We start from the raw sequence: 6,014 nt of genomic DNA on the forward strand, positions 1-6,014 counted from the left end.
GCAACTTCTGAACATGAGGGAATCTTGTGTGTAGGAGTCTTTTAACCCTCATGTGAAACCTCCAGTTATGCAGTATTAAAATAACTGGATTTTGTGTGAAATCTGCATGAGGATTATTTCATCATCTTACAAAACTCCCAGTCATTCAGATACACATTTAGTTGATTTCACCAAGCAATGGTAGATGTTACATCACCTTACATAGTGTTTGTAAACGTATAATTAAACCAAGTGACTGGTACTTGGTTTAATTATACATTATATAATTGCACAGCAATAAGTTGCATAACCATTTCATTTTCATAATGCAGGGATCTCCAACCCCGCTCCTGGAGAGCTCCCATCCTGCAGACTTCAGTTTCAACAGATTTCAGATTATCAAGTAAACCTGAAAATCTTGGATAGGTTTGGAGCTGAGATCTGTAGGACTACAACTCTCCAGGATTAGGGTTCGAGACCCCTCCCTTTATGAATCTCATAATGTATCCGATTTATGTGATTCTTTAGCCGCAAAACAACCTAGTCCATGCATGCAAATAAAGGCCATTATCAGTGGGGGCTATCCATTCTTAGTAAAATACCCCCTGTTTGTTTGCTATAATTTTCATTAATCTTTATCTGATTTTACAGGTAGGATTCAAACTATTTAATTTGTGCTTACTTTCAAAGGAAGAGCATAAAACATCCAACCTAGTAGAGATAAAGCCAGCCAATCTGCTGCTGGCGCTTCCTTCCCTAGAGGCCACTTTTTATAGAGTGATGTGCCTGTAAAGTGCAACATGTTTCTGTCTGTCAGACAAATGTGACGATGCACTCTAGGTCTCTAACGAGGAGGAGAAATGCACCGCAGAGAAAGAGAACAGTGATGCACTTGCTCTTACTGGGTGGATTTTGGAGCAAATGGCTGTATTTGTCCTTTCATCCACCCACCAGCCATTTCCATACCGACTGAGGAAGACCTCACTGAAAGATGTCAAGTTGGTGTTGATGTTTATGACTCTGTATATGTTTGGACTTTGGGCTGGTTATAGTGCATCTTCACAGAAGAAGAACCACTGAGGCCACACAAGGAGTTTATGAGTTTACTAGGAGAAATGGTGAGCAAGTGTGGTGTAGGTGTGGATCAGGTATCCCAAAAATATTCTGGGGACCTGATTAAATTAGTAGACAATATTGGTCAATCTGGATCTTTTTGACCACCACAGCTTGGCCACCTTAAACTGGTTACTTGGCTCTTCCAACAGAACCCTGGACCAAAATAGTCTACTACCTCATCTTGTTAGTAGACCATCCATGATGAACCCTCAGTTTGGTTAACCTCTAACAAACAACTACTAATGTACTATACATAAGACAGCTTGAACGTAAAACAGGTTTCTCCATCAGGAGTCAGGACCCTTGACCCAACTAAGATACCTTATCTGTAAAGATACCTCTAAAGTTATCTTAGCCTGGTTCCGGGTTAACCATCTGATCCAGTTTGGACCAGCTAGAAACCTAGAATCTTCCAGCTTCCACCGTTTTGGGAAAACACTGCAGCACCACTCCCACACAACTGCTGTTAGTCTGGAGGTTCAAGCCACCATCTGTGGAAATGACAGCAGAAAACATGTTTTGATCAAAACGCAGTCCGAAACAGCAATCCACGACTCGTGTGGTTGACATAATTATCTACAACTGTGCCTCCCTCCAGGCCCACTTCAGTTCTCTGAGTCTATACTTGAGTATGCTACTTTCTGCTCATAAGTAGGACACATCTGTAATTTTGCTGCTGTTTTGACAGTCATTATCTCTTGTTTTTAACACTCTTTATCCTGTTTGAGTCCCTTTGACTTTCTTTGTCTTTGCTTTGCTTCATTTTACATTATTAACAAATGTGCTAAAGTGTCCTTCAGTGGTAAAACAACATGTAAAGCATCTGCTCAGCTAGTTTTGGTGCAGCAGCGTCTGTTGGTGATACCTGTATAAGCAAATGTCTCACCATGGCCTCTGGGGCAGAATTCTGACCCACTTAGTAAAAATACATCTTCTAGACTCCTTTGAAGGTGCGGTTAAAAAGTGTGTCTCTTTAAATTCGGCAGCTGTTGCCATGGTTTTGCGACCTAAACCCAGCAGCCTCAGTTCAATTTAAATGCAAGCTCAACGGGATGTCGGAAGAGTGCTTGAACCCTCGAAACAAACGCAGGAAGAGAACTGCAGGGAAATATGCTGCATTTACTTTCTTTTGTACTGCTCTGTCTGATATTTTACTGGCTCTGATTACAGGTTTATATGCTCTGAAGGGGTTTTCTTGTGCAGGGTCACTGGATTAAGTCAAGAAAAAACCATATCAAATACTGACAGCCACAATCTTTTTTTTTTTTTAAGATATCTACTATAAAGTTGAATTTATCTACATTTGTCAGGTTAAAATGTTTTTAAAGACTGAATTTTAAAGTTAATTCACCAAGCACTGAGATTTACAGGCCTTTGTACTGTTAAGAACGATATTTAATGTTAAATGGCTATGAAATGGTATCAGATCAAAAAAAAGAAACCATGTCAACCATCCCCAAAATACGGTTACAAATATAAATCTCATTCCAAAGTCTGTTCCTTTAAAACTGGAGTGATGTTGGTAAGCAAAAGATGAGGCAGGAGAGGTCAAATATGAAGTGGAACACCGCCGGACAGTCTATTTTCTTTTATTTTCTGTTTGTGTGACTTTCCATCTGTGTTCAGCAGAGCAGTGATGCGATGCAGCAAACTTCAGAGCGTACTGGTCCTACAGGGCAGTGTTATGAAGGGCATCTGAGAACACACGCAAACACTGACCGTCACAGACAGACACAGGTCACTGGTGCATGCTTACAGCCCAGTACACCTCATTTCTCCTGCGGCCATCACACTGAGAACAGACAGCGGAGCCGGAGCACCGAATACTCCTCACGTATTATAAAAAAAAAAAAAAAAAGTATATCTGCTTTTTCATCATTTGTCTAATATGACATGTTAAAGGCCCCCAATCCAACTTTTATTCATGTCTGTTAACAAGCTCATGCATTCTTAAAAGTTGGCAAAATATGCTTTATTTTGTTTTGCTTTATTATTATTTATCCTATAAGTTACAATCTAGTGAAATCTAAATGTATTTTAGTCGATGTCTGTTAACTTTGAGTCCATTGATATGTTAATGTATACCTAAAAGTTTGCAAAATGTGTACAATTTCCAGACTTTCTATTCTAGGTAAATAAACGTAAGTGGTGATATCAACCTTTTGGTCCATTATTGCAAAAATGTATACCCCCTAACATCCAGATCTCGGTTTTGGTCTATGTTAGCCTTGAGGCAATTGAAATGCTATAAGTTGACAAAATATGTACACAAATCTGGATTTTAGTCTATCTCTGTTAGCTTGGAGGCTATTAAAATGCTACCCCTGTCAAAACATATATGAATTTACAATTTACAGTTATTCTCTTCCAAGTAAATTGACCAAAATCTTTTAAAAATGCATTTGCAATTCACAGTCTTTCTTTTGTACGTGAATGGACCAAAATTAGGACATAATCATCCGCTTTCTTATTATTTCTTCTATATGGCTAGGGGTTAAATTGGGATTTGTTATGTGGGGGACTCTATGGTGTCACGCTTACACACACACACACAAGTCATTGAGTCATTCATTCAAATGAATCGATCAAGCCACGTCTCAGCATTATCCGCTTGTTAAGTCTGACGTCACTTTTCACCGCTCCCGTGTCCAAACGCTCTATCAGATACCACGAGAAAACAACAAAAGGTGCTAATATACACTCACAATGTGATATAATACTACCGAAAAAGATATCATCCTAACCTTTAACTCCATACCGAAGTCCTAGATTGCCAGAGAATTAAAATATAAGTATAAAAATGATTTTTGTTTGCGCACGGAGATTGTAGTGTACACCTTAAGTATGAAAACATTTATCTTAAATGTTTAATATGAATAAACAGTGCTTATGTGACTTTAAAATGTGGTGGTCCAACAGTTTTGTTCTCATAATTCTGCTCATTTGACCTTATACCTTAAAATCTGTTAAAAACAACAGTTTTGGTCAATTGCACATAAAATACAAAAGGAAATAAAATTTGTCAGATCATTTCATAAGTCTTCAAATGTGAGAAACATAGTGTGAGGCGAACCTCATTCTAGATCATTCCTTTTATCTTTTCAGATCATTTTACTCTCTCTCTCTATGGGGCAGTTTCTCTCTGAAACACTCTCTGCGTATGGATTTTATACCCACTCACTTCATCAAAGTGCTGTCTGCTCGCTCTGTATCGAATAATAATCATTCTCCAGTCATGCCTCCATTCAGGGCTCAGTAATCACCTCCTGCTTTCATTTGCTCACTTTGCTTATTTCGCCCTCCCTTCTTCTGTTCCACACTTGAAAATGTCCCTGAACTGAAGAAATAAAGGCCGATAAAGTGTGACTGCATTCGGGGGGCTCAAGGGGCACCAAACTCCTTACCGTCAATGGCACCGGGACGAGGGATTTACATATGAATACATTTGAATAATTTCACATTAATCTCCCGAACGCTCGCGCTTTTGTTGTTTCTGAACACATATTCTAATGGTGACATTACAATTCAAAGCCTTGTAGATCAACCACAGCGTGCGGTCATGTCAAATCCCGTCCTCACTCGGTTGACCGACTTTGCCGCGCAGATGTCAGCGATGTCATGTTTCGGTCTGATAAAATTTGATTCTTTTTCACATTTTTTTCACTTGCAATGTGTAACATTTACAAATATCTATTGACAGAAATGCAATATAATATACATAACTATGTTTCAGATGTGTATAAAGACCTTACTTAATGAACCGTTATGTTTTTATGATCTTAGACAGAGCTATTTCTGTCTACATACACCGCAGGTCTCCTTTCATGGAAGTCACCACCACGTTTCTACAGTAGCCCTAAACGGACAAACTGCTCTACAGAGCATGTTTTGTCACTTTGTTGTTCATAAAACACTGACACAGTGATGAACAAGTACATTAATATTCGCAATAACATCAATTTATCGAATAATTAAGCAAATATAATTCCTTAATTTACCTTTGTAAAGAAATTATCTCTCTTCTGTCTTTACCGACGTCAACTTCACCTGTGGTGGCCACCGTAGCTTCTCTAAAGGGAAGGGGTGAGCTGTTGATTGCAATTTGCTAAATTCACACACTGCACCTTTAAGAGCAAAGCCATACATTTTGGGATTTCTCTTTGGCACTGACCACAGGAGAGGAAATGTACACCTCTGCATTCATTTCATATTTAATTGCAGTGTAAAGCTTTGCTCATTAATCCACAATGAGAGCAGGAGACTTCCCTTCCAGTGGTCGACTGCTTCACAAATCCCCGCTCTGTGTTTATGTACCACGCGCTACAAACACACACAGCACAAAGAACTGGGCCAGCCATATAAACAAACACTTAGCAGGGTGCCTAATTCCTTCCTGATCACCCTGGAGCTTAGAAAACAGCTCGTTTAACAAATTATTGATTATTTTTTTTTCAGATCAATCCGAAATCAGTTGTTTATTGGTATCATTAGGTTCTAAAATAGCACCTAGCAAGCTACGCTAGTGGATCAATTAGTTCCCAGAGCAATCAGAAATCTGTGTGCGAGTGATGAGAGAGGAAACTGCTGTCTCAGGACCTGTTAGTGGCTTATGGCATGTTTTAATGTGTTGATATTTTTATTTCTCAAATGAAGGGCATGCATTTAAAGGGATAGTTCACCCTATTATGTAACCTTTAACTCTCTCTTTGCTGTCAAACCCACTTTAAGTGGTTGCTTAGTGAAAATCCTGCACTAGGGTTCTCATTTGCACTGTTTTGTGAACATTCACTTCATGTTTTGTTACGAAACACCAGAAACAATGGCATCTGGCATTATTGACATCAAATCAAACCTCCTGAATTCTCACGCTTTTGTTTCCGAACACATTCTGATGGAGACAATACAATTCAAAGCCTTCA

This window comes from Carassius auratus, chromosome 45 (assembly GCF_003368295.1).
Source record: "Carassius auratus strain Wakin chromosome 45, ASM336829v1, whole genome shotgun sequence".
NCBI classification, from domain to species: Eukaryota; Metazoa; Chordata; class Actinopteri; order Cypriniformes; family Cyprinidae; genus Carassius; species Carassius auratus.